General features: G+C 39.2%; 1 protein-coding gene across 6 annotated transcripts in view; it reads right to left on the reverse strand.

Moving 5' to 3' along the window:
- The window catches only part of dlgap2 (DLG associated protein 2), a 144,145-nt gene that overhangs the window by 100,045 nt on the left and 27,236 nt on the right, over nucleotides 1–16,864 (reverse strand). For 3 of the 6 annotated variants that reach the window (XM_011490496.2, XM_020713716.2, XM_020713717.1), the window contains one exon: nucleotides 10,610–10,642. The exons of the other annotated variants lie outside the window; for them this stretch is intronic. The gene's annotated coding sequence lies outside the window, so the exon portion shown is untranslated. Of the gene's footprint in view, nucleotides 1–10,609; nucleotides 10,643–16,864 lie in introns of those variants that run through there. 6 annotated transcript variants of the gene reach the window in all.

Here is a 16,864-nt window from a genome sequence, read left to right on the forward strand (position 1 = left end):
TAATTAGCAGCTAACATTTCAATGGATGCTAATGACTTTGAAATAATGTACAATACAGTTCTGTCCTGCATGCTGATGAAAAGCTGCTTTTATTTGACATAAATCCCCTTTTTCTCCCAGAACAGAAAACACAATGCATTTAAAACGGTGGTAAATAATTATTATCGTTAATTTTTTTAAAAGTATTTTTGAAATCCTTTTTGTCAACGTTACCTCTGACTGGTTTAATTTTTGAAGGGACAAAGCTTAGATCTCACCTTCTCTGTTGATTCTTTTTACTATATTGCTGCTGTTTGCTTAAAATAATGTCAAGAGCCCCTTCTTCTCTGTTTCCCATTCTTCCCCAGGGGTTTCTGAGCATCCACATTTGCTTCCTTGCAGACATTTCCTCAGCTGCAGGAGACACAGGCGAAGGGGCTTTTATTCCTTGCTGCAGCACCAGTGAAGAAATTGGGCTTTGCAGTGTCACACTGTGCAAATAAAGGAGTAGTATGACTGATTTCAGCTTGTGCTAATGAAGCTGAAGGAGTCTCTCCACAGTTAACCACCAGCATTTCTCTCACATGAATTCTGCCACTGATTCAGAGCTCTCGGTGACTCAGACTTCGACAGATTGAAGGCAGCAGAGGGTGAGAAAGTAAGAAGTGTTCCATTTCCTTCTCCATCACGGCACATTTGTCACACCTGTGCTAAAACTGCGGTCCCATTAGATGGTTTTTAATAATATTAGCAGTTTTTTTCTCAGTTTGATAAGATATTTTTTTATGTCTAGTTCGCAGAAAAGCTTTTCTAAAGCCATTAAAAACACAATTTAAAAGTGAGGAACTGAAATATGAAGTGTTAAGTAAAAATAATTCTGTTGAGTAACAATAATTTTTGTTTTTTTTCTGACTAAAATAAAAGTGGGGAGAGCAGAATGAGCAACTTCAGTTTCTTGTGATAAGCTCAAAGGATTGACTGCCAGCTGCACTTTTCCTTGGCGACTGTTGAAAAGAAATAAGATTGCTGGCAGTTTAAATAGCATGTTTTTAAATCCCTCTGCACTGGTCAGCTGCAGGCAATCTCTCCATGTCATATTTCCTTTTTTTTTATTTTCCCTGCTCGCTCCCTTTCTTCCTCTGTGAAATAGCTGGGGCTGACAGAAAGCTGCTGCTTTGCCATCCCCTCAAACGTTAAGCCGCCGCAACATTGTGATGGTCTCCCAGGATTGAGAGAGGCTTTGCAAATACAAAGTTGCAGTATTGGCCGTCAGGCTTTTTTGGTGGCGGGACTATGGGGTGGAGCAAATCTGCTGGCAGAGGGCAGTGAAGCTTTTACCAAAATGTCGCGGCACGAGCTATGAGAGTTCAACATTTTACGACCACTATGTGTACGGGGTCTGTAAAATGATACATGCAAGTTATTTGTACAATTATGTCAAGCTTCTGGAATAGTTTGAAGTTTGAAGTGTTGTCTCAATGTTTTGGTGAAAAACAAACAGATAATCATTGAAAATTCGTCATAATGTGGTCTGGGTTCATTCAATTTTGATTAACTTGATTAGTTAAAGCGACTTAAATACAGATACCATTATCTTGTTTTTATTTTTCACATCTATTTATGCTTTGTCTTTGTTTACTTTGTACATGAGAGCATAAGTCACCAAAATCAAATTACTTTTATGCGCACTCACAGTTATCCAATAAAACTATTTCTGATTTTGCTAATCACCTATGTAGAAAACTATCATTCCCTTTAAGATAAAGAAAAAATTGTATGCAGATCAATTTCAAATCTACTTTTATCTTGAAGTAAGAAGCTCAGTTGACCTTGAAAAAAACAACTTCAATCATATACTGGGAAACAAACCCATATCATCATTGCTCCACCACATTACTTGACTTCTAGTCTGTCAGAAAAATCTCAAACCAGAGACGGTTTGGATGATCCAGAGGTGGATTGGGAGGATGCCATCCGATTAAATGAGATCAAAATGGAAGTCTTTGCCAGTGGCTGTGTCTGGAAGGGGAAGTTGTATTCCAATAACACCATACACACAGTGAAGCATGGGGGTGTGAACAACATGCTTTGAAGTTATTTTCCATCCAGTCTCTCACAGATGAAGGGTAACTATGATGAACATTACAGATCTCTCTTATCTTTTTAATTGGTACAACTTGCAGAAGACTTTTCCCCTCACTGTCAATAGATGGCATTAAAAGCCTAGCAGACACGTGAAATGACAACCTGGTTGATCTCCAAGACAAACATCAGGTTGCACCTGATGCATACTCTAAAATAACGCACCTCTAGTGTGGGTATAAGGGTGCAAACAGATCACTGGGGGTCTTTAGGTGGGCGTCCTCGACATAAGAGACAGGACACAGAGAAGACTAAATAATGTTTTTCAGCACCCCAGAACAATCCCCCGTTTTGTCTGCAGCCAAATGCCCCCAGCTCTATAAACACAAGTTGCTCATCAGCCGGCAGCAAGCAATCATGAGGCTGACAACTAGTTAACCCTAATGATTATTATGATAAATGGCAGTCACCAAGATAGAGACGAGAAAGAGAGTGGGATGGAAAATAAAAGCGAATAAGGAGGCCAACATGCCCAGGAGGGTTGGAATTATTGGTAACGTCAGTCTCTACAAGATGAGATGAGGAAAAACAAACAAAAATATAATAGATAAAATGCAGATTTACCACACCAACTTGAACATCCATTTGCGGGAAGCAACTCAGCTTAAAACACAATGCAAAAAACAGCCGAACATCAATCTTAAAAAATCCAAAAGGCAAATTTGCAGCTTGACCAACAAAGTCCCAATCCTAACACAACAACGAGTGGACTCTAAATTGTCCCAACTGGTATGAATGTGAGTGTGTGGTTAGCGACCTGTCCAGGGTGTACTCCCGCCTTCACCCAACAGTAGCTGGATCAGCTCCTGCAACCCTGTGATCCTGAGAGGGAATAAAGAGATTTGGAGCATTGATGGGCGGACAGATGGATGAATGGATGGATGGACAAGAAAGAGTCAGACTTCTCTCCTTTCCTCAACAACTCATTCAAACCAAACCAAGTCAATGTCTTTAGCTTTTGTACTTAACTGACACCGCCCCACACTGCATCTTTTTATTTTTTCACACAACTCACTGCATCTAGCTACAGTGTCGGCCATATTTTTTTATCACCTGCTTTAGGTTCTTCCCTTTAAAAGCCAAACTCTCGGTGGAGAACAAGTTTTCCTTGCCACAACCTCCACCGGCCATTTTCATTGGATGGTCTTTAGCTCTCCATCTGCCTTTTTATGCATCTGTTGCTAGTTTTTAAGTTTCTTTTATAGGTCATGTCTACAGTTATACACAGAAACTGTGATCTCTGTTTTGTGCAGGCAATGTTCTGAAGAACCTATAAGTTGGCCACCCAAGTCTACATTCACTCATCCTCAGTTCTTTGTGTTGATTCAACAGTCAGTACCTTCCCCACCGACTGCCTAAGTGCTCCACTTCTCTCCTTCACAAACACCATTCCCTGCTTATTTTTCCACAATGCTGCATTTGCTTTTATGCATGTACCTTCAGTTGTTGCTGCTAAATATTTTAGCACTTGATAATGCCTTTTTGTAAATCTCATGTGTGACAAGATTACTTATAGAATTTCCTAAAGGGAAGCTGCTTCTGAATGTTTATCCCTCCATCCCTTATGTCTTTCTATGACAATTTTTTTCTCTTTGTACCTTCCCATCTGATTCACTGACCTTTTGCACATTTTTCAGCCTCTTTTTGCTTTTTAATTTCACCTACATTCAGCTGCAGATGCTCTGCACCATGACTGCTGGGATGGATTTAATCCAAAGCCATCACATCCTTGCTGCACCTGTCTAACAACATCTCTGTCTAGGTGCTGCCTGAGCCTTTAGCTCTTCCACTTCCTTCCTGCAGAACTGTAGGGGCTGTGCTCAACACAACTGCATTCCTTGATTATGATAAGGTCATCTTCAGTCTTGCCTTAGCCGATCTCAAGTACGATCTCCGCCGGTAGACTTGTTTTCAGGAGGTCCAGCACACTTCTTCCATGCATAGTCATGCTGCCTCTTTCGAATGGAAACACTAAGCCTCTTACCCAACTTGTAGAGATATAGACTGCTAGCGACCAGAGTAGTAGTGGCAAAGAGCAAACTGCAAGCATCATAACTTCAGATTACTTGAAAGATGCTTTGCTATTATGTCATCTATAACCTATGTCCTAAGAATTAGTCCCAACTGCCCTGATACAGATAGATACAGACTGTCTGCGAAAAATGTGCAAACTTGTACAGGGCACGCAGGTGGACCATATGAAATAGAAAGGCTGTAGACCGCTCAGTGAGCCTGTAGGGCAAACATTTTCCTGCACACTTTTTTCCACGGGCATACTTTGATTGACAGGTTGTAGTGAATACTTTTACAACATACCACATATGGTACAACATATGTTTTTGTCATTTTACAATACCCCTGTAGACTGTGCAGAGCAGACATGTGGGCCACCTGCATGCCCTGTACAGATTTGAGCTTTTTTTTCCTGCAGACAGCCGATGTCTAGCTACAAGGGCAGTTGTGACAAAGGTTTTACTGATGACTAGAGGGTTGCGTAAGGGCACTGTACAACACCATCACCCAAACGTCATAAGTGTCTGCAACGAACACTTCACAATTCACTCACCACATGGGTGACACTCATGCATTCCATTTTCAATTAGCCTAAAGGTAACTGCAAGACACTCCTGCGCTGACCCTAGGATGTGGCCACTCCCCTCTACGACCCTCTGTAAGTCTGGACAACCCAAAAGCCAACAGCATCTGTATGGGTCAACCCCCATACAAACCTTAAACTGGCTTGACTAGCAGAGTTGGAATAGGTTCTAAACAGCTTTCAGAGCTCTTTGGCTCTAGTTTGGCTAGAGTGGTCTCTAAACCGATCCTTGGGGCACTCCCCCAATCAATCCAAATGGACTGAAAGTGGATTCCACTGTCCATGCACTAACATTTAACAGGGAAATAATTATTTAACTATATGGATTTTCTAAAACACAATCTCTAAAGAGACTGAACATATTTTAACTTGTATTAAAGTTGTCACAACAAGCCTTCAAAGGGTGAGTTCTCCAATAATATCAGATCTGGAGTTTAATGTTAAAGGGGCAATTGTCAAAAAGACTTTGGTTTTTCAGTAACATTTAAGGCCACATTGTCAACAATAGTCCAATGTTTGCTATTCCTCCAAAGCAGCTTTTATTCATACCTCAGTGTTTTTCTATCTGTAGTAAGACAGTTTACAGAGGTAGCTAGGTAAAGGTCATGTCATTTCTTATTTTTTTCAGTAAAAAGTTGGGTTACTTTATGCCACCCTGCTTTCTTATATGAATGTCTTTTCCGTTCCACTGTTGGAATACACTTGGTGTACTTCATTTCAAACTATGGATATGGTTCATTTCACACAGCAACCCAAGGAAAAAAAGCTTAAATTGGTGCATATAAAAAAAAAAATTGATCTTTCAACGTTCTTGCAGAAGACAGTCCGGGAAGAAATAATGACCTCAACAAAAATAATTATTCAGCATCTTCACCAAACAAAGCGCTTTCAGCGTTTTAGGCTCTAACATATATTAAACTCGACAAGAAATATTGTTTGTGATTTTTTATTGTGATGTCGGTGAGCCATGAGGGAGTTCAAAGACAGACAGACCACATAAGGCATGTAGCCCTAACTTTATAGTCTGCTGAAAAGATAGTAGCTACTAGTGCAAAAGAAAATGCTTGATTTTTAGACCCTCTCACATTATTTTTCTCTTTATCTGTCCACCTGAAGAGATTATTATCTGCAGGCATTAAGGTACGGTTGTAAATGAATTAAGATACAAACTGGCAATTTCAGACTTTTCAAACAGGGTAGCACAACAATGCATAGCTTCTCCTCTTTCTTGGTAGTTTCCTAGAGACAAATCTAATCACAGATGACCCTAAGAAAGCTACTTCTTCAAAAAAGCTTGACAGTTTTGCCAGATATGGTAAAACAATTTAAATAACAAGAAACATAATGCATTCCCATCACAAACTTACCCATCGTAAGAAAATGTTTTTAAAACTGAGTTTTAAAAACATAAAATTTATTTCTATTGGATCATTTCACACTAAAGTGAACGGGAAAACCTTTGATTTTGTAACAAGCTCTAGTGGTTACTTGGTGAACTGACCCTGTTGTTGGAAGGCCACACCCCTTCCACTTGTTAATCAAACATTTTGAACATTGGACATAGGGGCCATGGGATTTACAAGAACATGTTTACTGAGAAATAGCCATTCACCTCTCAGTCTATGGGATTTCGGCTTCTTGGTTCCAGTACTTCCTGTTTGCATCAAGATAGGGGAGGGGTCACTCTGTCCAGTTCTCATATACAGTCAATGGGTGTTCCGCAGACCTTTATCCGTCCCTCAACATATAAATTACATACAAGCAGGTGAGTTCTGATTAGTCAAAACTCTGGTCAATCATATCACCAAGGCTCAGTATTTGCAGCTTCCGAATTTAAAGGTAAAGGATAATTTAAGGAATGTTTACACATCAAAATTAATCTCACGCTGCACACAGTTGACAAGTTGACCCATTTTTAAAGTTCTACAAAAATTTCAATAATAAACCTTTGTTGATTTGTGAAAAAAATGTCTTTATTTGGAGAGAAAAAAACCTAACAGCTTTACTTTCACTGAAAAGTCCTATTTATCTGAATTCACAGCTCGCGTCATCATTTTAATTGGAAATGTTTGTTCAAAACACTAATGTGTCGCCATAAACTGACTGAAACTTCTAAGTACCATAAAAGCAGGCAACCGGACATATGTCTGTAATCGAGACAACACTTAACCACTAAAAACTGAAGGTTGTCTTCTTTTTGCCTTTGCGAGTTATTCCTTACCCCATTGAGTGTAGTATCATTATCCCCATTGTGCCTATTGATTCAAATATGCATCACACCACTGCTGCTTTAAAATTACCTTAATATGGCATCTACTTACATAAATACTGGAATTAAATTCAGGCATCAAGGGGTTAAACCTTCTGTGGTTCAACAAAACATATATTTTTTTCCGTTCCTTTTGTAACTCTCATTTACCTTTTTGTAATTCTCATTTAATTCCAAAACTACAAAAGCCCAAGTTTGTCATTTTAAAAACGAGCTTGTCTGTCAATGGCTGGGGGACCTTTAAATGGTTTACAATCTCTTTGCGAACACAATGCAGCATGCACAGAGAATATCTTATGAGAATTCAAAAAAATAAAAAGGCCTATTGGACTTTTACAGCTTTCAAATACTTGTGAAAATGTGCAACTCTACATTTGCCCTTTTCTTCCCCCGACTGTCAGAACGAATGCAGCCTAAAAATAAGCTGAAACAGATCCAATCCACACAGCGTTCACTCTGCCTCACAAAAGGCTCTGACATATTAATATTTGATGCAATCTAGATACAAAGCAGCTTTTAAAGGATGCCACCATAACTGAAAAGCTATCATTAGTCATAACTCTGATTGTAGACCTTTTCGGAGCAAAACACATTTTCCCCGCCTGCACCAGAATCAAAGACTCCACAGAAAAAAGTAGGAGATATGAAAAAATGTTGTTTCGGTGATTTTTTGTTTCCTTTTACTCTCATGAATTTGCAGACTTTTCAAAATCATCTCTTTTATGATAAGATGGGGAGACATTAATAAAAGGCTTCTTGAAGTATTTAGGATTGAAGGAATGATTTTAATTCTGTTGAACCACAGTTTAATTGTTGATCTTCAATGCCGCTCCCTCGTCTTGTAAAAGCATCTTTTCACACATCTCGCTAAAAGCTGGCTTTCTTAAGAAGTGCTCCTTAAAAAGCTCACAATCTGAAGTGTGTAATAATTTTTTCTGAGGAAATTAATTTGCTGAGGGGTGGCTGTTCACATAGAAATTAACTAGGAAATAAAATGTCCCACCAATACAGTTGTGAGAAGTCTGTTCACCAAACTAATACCCTTTTGCAACAAGGTGCAGTTAAGTCAGATTTATTTTGGATCAATATAGATTTATTTTTTTAACCCAACTTTTCTTAAGGTATTTATTTTTACCGTTATCAATACATAAAAAGTTAAAATCAGGTTTAAAATCCAACCATTTACTGTATATGAGAACTGGACTGTGTAACCCCTCCCCCCTGGCGTTCCAAACAGGAAATACTTGCTGGCTACAACATGCTAAAAATCCTCTATTGAGAAATAAATAGCTATTACTCGGTCAAAATAACCGTTCCTACTCTGCTACCTTTTTTGAGCATGTTCGCAATGATCCTAATTTGTGGTTTTAAGTCAAACATTCGAAGCATTTGATTGGTAGATTCTTCCAAGGTCCTTAGAAGGTGCAGGGGTGTGGCCTTCTAACAAGCTCACCTCTGACTAGCAAATAATTTAATTGGAGCTGGAAGTAAGTCATATTTTAGGGTGACGTCACAATCACTCGCTCCAGTTCTCATAAACAGACAATGGATCCAACAGAAGTTTGTAGGCCGAATGCGGATTCATTCTCTACTCCTCTGGCTCCTCCCTATTACTCAAATTGTAGGGGCATTTGGTGCTTTAGTGGTGTCTGAACTTGTTTTCTTAAGGAGGACCATGGCGACGTAAGGTTGGCTATCCCTCTGCCAGTAGGGTGTTCTGTGTCGCGCCTGTGACATGGAGGAGAATCGCATTTTTTCACGTGTGCTCTGAAGCACAGACCTTTACATTTAAACGTAAGTAGTGAGTTCTTCTTTAAGCATGACTTTTTGAAACCGATATTATGTATTTTCCCAGCGCTGGCAGCACTAACGTAGATCACTGGCGACTAATAATGATGTCATTGAGTCATAGTAAAGGCACGATTTTTTCTATATGTTTCCGCTTTGAGGGAAAAAAGTAGGGGTAGGGAGAAACCAAACGGATAGACGAAGAATTCAGATTAGACCTTAGTCTTGTTGGTCCCACATTTATTCCCCCTTTTTCTTTTAAAAGATCAGGGTTTGGTGATGTCATGTCCAGCTAAGACGGGGACAACGGCAGGGCTCTATGAAGTGACATTTATGCCACCACCTTGCAAACAAAACTTTTCAAGTTGTAGATAAAAATATTAAATATTTGCTTTCAAAAAACAATTTTTTTTATTTCAAAAATATTTTTGTGTTTGCAACAAAAATGTTTTTCACATGGTTGTGTCTCTTCTTGCTTTCTCCTTATCTTTGATTTGGCGTTTATAAGTTTCAGTATAGTGTGACAAATCTGCCATTAAATGCAGCCTTCTTGCTGTGAGGCAAGAGCGCTAACCACTGCGCCACCTTGTAGCCTAAAATCAATTAATTAGATTAATTAATTACAGGACATGATTAATTTACCGCAGAAAAAATGAATCACATGACAGCACTAATCATTTTTATCGGCTAGCTTGTGTGACCTACTGGTCACGTATTGAACTGCACCTTGCACTAAATAATTTTGCATTTGAAAAGCATTATTTTGGAAGTACATAGGCTGCCTCTTTGGACCACCAATTAAATTATAAACCTCCAAACTCTCTCTTGAGGGATGTTTCATGTTAGTTGTAGTGACATTGGGTCCATCTATGTGGTTTTCAACTCTGAAGCAACAGCACCACAGTGTCTCGAAACAATGCTCCATCTGCAAACTCACTCACCCTCATAAAACATTGCATACATGCTCGCTCACTCCCCATCCTTCATGCAGTCTTCCTCTCGCATTGGCCTGTCTCAGCAGGAAGGTCACAAGAACACAGTTATTATGCTGGATTTGATTACCTCCTAATCCAATCAAGCAAAGCAGAGAGAGACCCATTGATTTTTCAGACATAAAGTTGTACTTATTGGGCTTAAAGGCACACGGCTGATTTCTGGACAAGGTTAAAGCCACAGTGAAATATTATGTCCGTCACAGAGTCCATAAGGAAATATGTTTGCGTATGAGCTCTTGGTGTTTAACATTTCAACTCTGGTCTGTTTTCTGTAGAACAACAAGCACATGTAGCCGAGCACAAAAAAAAAAAAAGGATTCCAGCATAACAATATGTCATGCAAAGAAAAGGCTTCATGATGAAATGGAAAGAAATATATGCACTCAGAAATGAAGGAGGCATCAAGAACGAGACAAAAATTCCTAATATAGCATAAAATACTTGAGATGTTTTTGTGTAATAAAGTATCAATGTTCTTATTTAAGCAAACCATTACTAAAAAAAAAAAAAAAGCAGCAAAAGGTTAGAAAAGACTCAGAGAAAGCGCCCTTCAGCCGTCATGCTGTCAACCAATCCTGTCAGCGAGAACAGAAACATGATTGGCTCCCGGGATTATATGTTCTTCAGCAATGCAATCCTACACATGGGACTCTCTTAAACGGATGCAGTTTTCTGCAGGAGCATCACCAGTAGGATGCATTTGGAGATGGAGACTGAAGAACATTGTTTCTGCGGTGAAGTGATGCCCACGCTCCACTTCCCGCCCTCCACCAGCAGCCAACAACAAGCCGAGAGATGACAATGACGAGAGCTTTCGGAAAATGGCAAAGGCCCACTCACCTTCTGGTTCACCACACAGTGTGCACTGTGATTCTAAACAAGGACCAAAGAGAGACAACAGGAGATTAATAGGAGTGACACATATGTGGTGCGTGGTTGAGCATGTGTGTGTGCTGACAAACATTTACATCTTCGCCCTCTGTGTGAAAATATCAACTGCTACTCAAGATTTTGTATCCCTCTGTCACAGTCAAACAGGAAAATATGGAAAAAATCAAATCTAATACATTAGCTGAACCCATGTGCAGCATATGACTACAAATAACATGATCATCAACCTCACACGGCTGCATGAAAATACAAAATAATTCATCACTGTGATGCGTGCAGATGCAAAGAGTCAACAGCTGTGAGCAAATAAGCCAGGCTAAGACACAAACTTTAAAATATACTATAAAGTACGGTGGCCCTGAAGTGCAAATTAACTCAAAAACAGGCCATAACGGCAATTAAAAAAGCAAAACAATTAATAAAAAAAACAATATCATGTTTTAGAAATAAAAAAGTGCCAGAAACCAAAATGCTATTCCAATGAAATAAACACAATCCAAAAAAGAAACAAAATAAAAATAAAATATTAAACAAAAAAATATTTGTAATCAAATCAAATAAAAAAAAACTATACATAAATATTTACTCAAACAGAACTTTTAATAAAAAAAATCTAATGCGAAGTGCTGTACACATAAAATACTTAGATAAAAGATGTACAATAATTTAAAACCCCCCCCGACTCACACATAATCTCCTAACTCCTTAACCGATGCAGAAACACATTGGGGAACAGGCTGAGTGCAAAAAGATTTGTGAGTTAATTTATTATTCTAAAGTGCTCAGGTGTGAGTGTGTGGGGGAGTGGTTGTGTGGCTCTACGACAAACTGGCAACCTGTCCAGAATGTACCCTGCCTTTGCCCAATAGTACCCAGGCTCCAGCAACCCCATGACCCTGACAGGGATACAGTGGGTTAAGAAGATGGATGGATGGATGGATGGATGGACGGACGGACGGACGGAGTTTACGTTTTGGTTTCTGGAATTTTGTTTGGATTTAATAAGTGAAATCCTGCTTTAATGTCCACATTATGTGTTTTCCCCCCAGAAACTTTGCTGTAAGTCTGCCTTTTAGAAAAAAATCTTTTTTTGTCTTTTATTGTCATCTCCGAAATAACATAAACATCCGTTACTTTTTTGTTTACATAACATTTACCATATTTCAGCGTGATTAATCAAAAACAAACAGTTATTAAGAGCCTTTCCTCAGCAGACAGGCAGTGGGAATAATGAGGCGAACAGCGATGAAAATGAGCGTCATGCCTTCAGGCCTGGTGTTGAAGGGACGGCCTTAAAAACAGCTGCTGTGCGGTTTGTCTCCAATTTCTCCTTCATCTAATTATCACTAAATGAGGTCTTGATAAGAACAGCAGAAACTTTGAATTGATGACTGGACAGCTTTTTTCTTTCTTTCTGACAAATCAGGCAGACAGCTGTTGCTCGGCTCCTCTCCTCAGATGACCTTGGTTTATGAAAATAGGGGACTGCCTGTGAATAAAAGAGGCATTTTTAAAGGCTGTTGTTCCCGTCAGAGTAGACCGGTTGTAAACGGACACAGCATTGCAGTCATTCAGTTATTAAACCCCCTGCTGGTCACTCTCTGGGCTTTGTGATAACACCGTCTTCAAAAGCTAACATTTTCTCAAATACTTGGGGCGGTTCCTGACAATATCAACTAAATAAGAGCTCGTACGCTTAAGCGCAAATCAAAAAGTGATTGTTGTTCCCGCAACTGAGTAAGAGGGACCTTAAAATACAATCAAGGTAAAATAAACACAGCTGTTATTACCACCTTGTGGGAGTAATGTCATTGTCCTTTTCTGGGGGCAAGTAGTGTTTTAGATATGAGGAGGTTGAGCACAGTAGAGTGACACAGGTGAAGTGGCAGACAGTAAAAGCCTTGAGAGAATTTACTGATTTAATTAGCCTTTTTTACTTTCCTACTCCCAGCTGTATAATTCCACAGAGTCAAAGCAATTGGCTCTATTAGTTTGTCCTGCCCGCTTAAATTTAAGGCTCTTTCAAATCGCCATGCGTGCAGCCATATTGATTCCGGTGAGGCCCTTTTTACAGTAAGGGAAGTGTTCCTGGGCAATTCTCATTTGCTTTTCAATTGGAAGTGTAAATCGGCTGACAGCCAGCGGCCATGTGCGAAACGTATTACGCTTCTGCATTCGGTGGAAATGTAGGTCACCGAGGAGTCCAAAAAAACTTTTAGACCCTCAATATCTTGTTGTAATCTTGGATGGTGGAGAGTACAGCATTCTGGCAAAAAAAAGTTGAAGATTCAACTAAAATGTTTCCTTTTATACACGATTACACACAAATATTACATTTCTGTTAAATTTTACATCCTTTATTAAATGGAAGTGTAGACTTTAGCATGATTTGACCTTATTGACTCACTTCGTCCCTTTTGGAAAAGCATTACTTTTAAATTAGGATCCGAATAAAAATTTATGTTATTTTAAATGTTTAAAACATTCCCATCCAATTAACAAAAGTCACCCTAACACAAAAGCCTGTTTAAGTCGGTGAAAAATCTCTTTTTTTGCTGTGGTAAAAAATATATCTACACAAACATTTCTTTACTTACGCGTTTGGTGCGAAGTGTTGATAAAATAAAAATTGGAAACGGTAAAAAACAATCTCTTAACAGCTGCATAAACATGAGTAGGGCTTCTTGATAATCAAAGGGCATACTATTAGAAAATACTTTGAGCACAGAGATGAAGAAGTGATTTAGGTTTTGTTACTCATCACAAAGTCTTAACTTGAAAACTAACTTCTCAGCATTTTCCCCCTTTAAAACCACTTGTATCATTTTTGATACATACAGTTAGTCGTTAAAACTGAAGCCACTGTGAAGTAAAGGGTCCTTTCTTATTCATTAAAGTTGAGAGATTGAAAAAGAAAATGTTTCCACAAGTGAAGGTGATAGGCTCCAGCAGCCCACCGTGACCCCGTGAGGGAAAAAATGCTTTAACCCTCGTGCTATCTTAGATGACCCCACCCTTACATTGACGTGTTCTCCCTACCATGACAAAGGTGGATAAAGGTGGAAAGTTTCATGTAATCCATGGACATCAGTGAAGATCACAGATCATTGAAAAAAAAAGGTTCAGCGCACTGTCTAGTGGGTCTAGATGACCCCACTCCCAATGTTAAAGTGCCTTGGATAGCACAAAGGTTACAAGATGAATGAATGAATGAATGTTTCCAAGCCTCTGCTTGAGTGGCACTTTGACATTTGATAGGAAAGGAAGAAAAATGTAAAACAAAAAAAAAAAAAGAAAGAAGAAGAAGAAAGAAATTAAGTGATTACAGCAGGCCAAGGATTTCAGGAGTCCGTGCATTTATTAGTGAAACATTATTTCATAAAAAAGGAACTGCAGATGTGTCTGCATCCATTTGTGCCTTATAAGTCTACATTACTGAGGGGTCTCTTTTCATTGGATGCTAACTCCCGGGGTTTTTTCCGTGCTGTCCCCTTGATATCAACCAATCCTCCAACAGAGCAAACAAGGGGAACAAATTCTTATCTTTGAAGTGATAATGTATTCATGCATAATTAAAGGCATCATTTCCATTTATGCACAGCTTTCTCACACCTCCCCTTGTGGCTGATCTCACTTTGTGCTCTCTCCCTTTTTTCCAGTCCTATGAGATGCAGGTGCTAATTAGCTAACGCAGATACTTTTTTTTTTAGTTTTGACAAGAATGTTATGTTTTTCAGGAGATAAAGAACACTTAGTTTTACATGGCAAAGTGAGAAAAGAAGTATAAACTACAACCCCGTGATAAAGCAGAACACAAAGAAAGAACTTTTTGGAGTTTACTGGAAGCTACGCACATATTAGCACACAGCTAACAATCCACGAAGAAAGACTTATCACAGGGAATTTATGAAAAGAAGAACTGAAAACAATAACAAATAGACAAAGATATGCTCACAAATTGAACATTTCACTGCCACACTTAACTGTTGAGATGGTCACCAATTTTAGTTTACTTTCCTCTTGACCAGGGTCATTTATCTTTTGCAAGGCGCCCTATATGCGTGCAGCCTCCCCCGGGGGCTGATCCAGCACTTCTGAGAGGAGACACAGAGCTGAGCATAAAGCTAGATGAGAAAGCTGGCAGTATGCTTTAGGTCCTGCCTGCCTCATCAGCTGTTAATTATCCGGCGCTGTCACACACGTTTAGGCCGGTTGCAGCACACCCATAAACTCTGCACTGTTCATGAACAAGCCTCGCTGTAAACATTTATGTACAAAACACACAATATGATTTTATGAAGTCATTACATGTGGATGACTGAATGCTAGGGCATAAATTCACAGAAATGGATTCTTAGGGTTAAAGCTGTAGATGGAGGATGGCCTGATGGAAATATCGTTATAAGTTTCACAACAAAAAGAGTGACATTAAAATAGGATGTGCACTAAATAGAATAGAAGAGAAGGGTTTATTGTCTTTGTAAAAGGAGCACAAGGAAATTTAAGGCAACCATCATATAAAGATGCATTAAGAATTCTAAGAATAAAATACAATAATACAAGCAAAAAAAAACAACAATAAGCTGTTAAAAATATGAATGTATATATCCACTCACTGGCCACTTTATTATGTACACCTTACCCAACTGCTTGTTAATGCAAATTTCTAATAAGTCTATCACATGGCAGCAACTCAATGCATGTAGACACTGTCAAGACGATCTGCTGCAGTTTAAACCGAGCATCAGAATGGAAAACAAAGGTGATCTAAGTGACTTTGACCGTGGCGTGACTATTGGTCTGAGAATTTCAGAAACTGCTGATCTACTGGGATTTTCACCCACAACCATCTCTAAGGTTTTCAGAGAATGGTTTGAAAAATAAAACATATCCAGTGAGCAGCAGTTCTTTGGGCGGAAATACCTTGTTGATGCCAGATGTCAGAGGAGAATGGCCAGACTGGTTCCAACAGTAACTCAAACAACCACTGGTTACAACCTTGGTCTGCAGAAGAGCATCTCTGCTACAGATGGGCCTCCACCTGGCAGGTGGTGTGATGGTGTGGGGGATATTTTGTTGGCACACTTTGGGCATCTTAGTACCAATTGGGCATGGTTACAACGAACTTGAGTATTGTTGCTGACCATCTCCATCCCTTCATGACCACAGTTTACCATCTTCTGATGGCTACTTCCAGCAGCAGCATCTCAGACTGGTTTCTTCAACACAACACTGAGTTCACTGGACTCAAATAGCCTCTAAGTACCAGATTGAAAATGAATATTGATATATTCATATTAAATGCATTAAAGCACCTTTGGGATGTGGTGGAACGGGAGATGGGCATCATGGATGTACAGCAGACAAATCTGCAGCAACTGCGTGATGCCATAATGTCAATATGGACCAAACTCTGTGAAGAATGTTTCCTGAACTTTGTTGAATCTATGCCACGGAAGATTAAGGCACTTCTGAAGGCAAAAGGGGGTCCAATCCGGTACTACCAAGGTGTAGCTACTAAAGTGGTCAGTGAGTATGTATACATAAAGATTGTTTGAAATATGACGATGCACATTAAGGAGTCTCAAAAGAAATATTGAGGTCCATATTCTCAGAGTCATTCTCAATTACCGGTACTAAAGAAATCTTCGGCCATCATACATTTAAGTCCACCATCTTTATTTGTGGATGCAGGAATTTATTTAGAAAACCACAATCAATGTAGCAGCATGGTGCCTTAAAACAGTGTTTTTCAACCAATCTGCCGCGGCACACTAGTGTGCTGTGGGAGATGGTCAGGTGTGCCGTAGGAAATTACCCTCATTCACTGATCTAAAAACATTTACCATCTTTAGGATATCAGCTCTTTGTTCATCCAAACAGGCCCTGATAAAACACTGAGTAGTTAGGAATATGAAAGATATTAAAATACTTTTTTCTTTGTGTTTATTTGATTCTATTAAAGACATTTTGAAAAGAAGGACGGTACCGCGATTTAGCCGTAGCTTCAGCTGTTTGCGGAAAAGTCCCGCCCCTTTAACTGTCTCCACCAATCATCCTTGGAGGCTTAATCACATGTCATCAGTCTGACTAATCAGAAGTGGTTAAAGTTTTCACTTCCTTGTTCAGATTCTGCTCATAAAAATCGCTCAGTTCCACCAAAAATACCAGCTAAATATCGTCTTTAGCGGTGCAGCTTTTCAC

Source organism: Oryzias latipes, chromosome 22 (assembly GCF_002234675.1).
Source record: "Oryzias latipes chromosome 22, ASM223467v1".
NCBI classification, from domain to species: Eukaryota; Metazoa; Chordata; class Actinopteri; order Beloniformes; family Adrianichthyidae; genus Oryzias; species Oryzias latipes.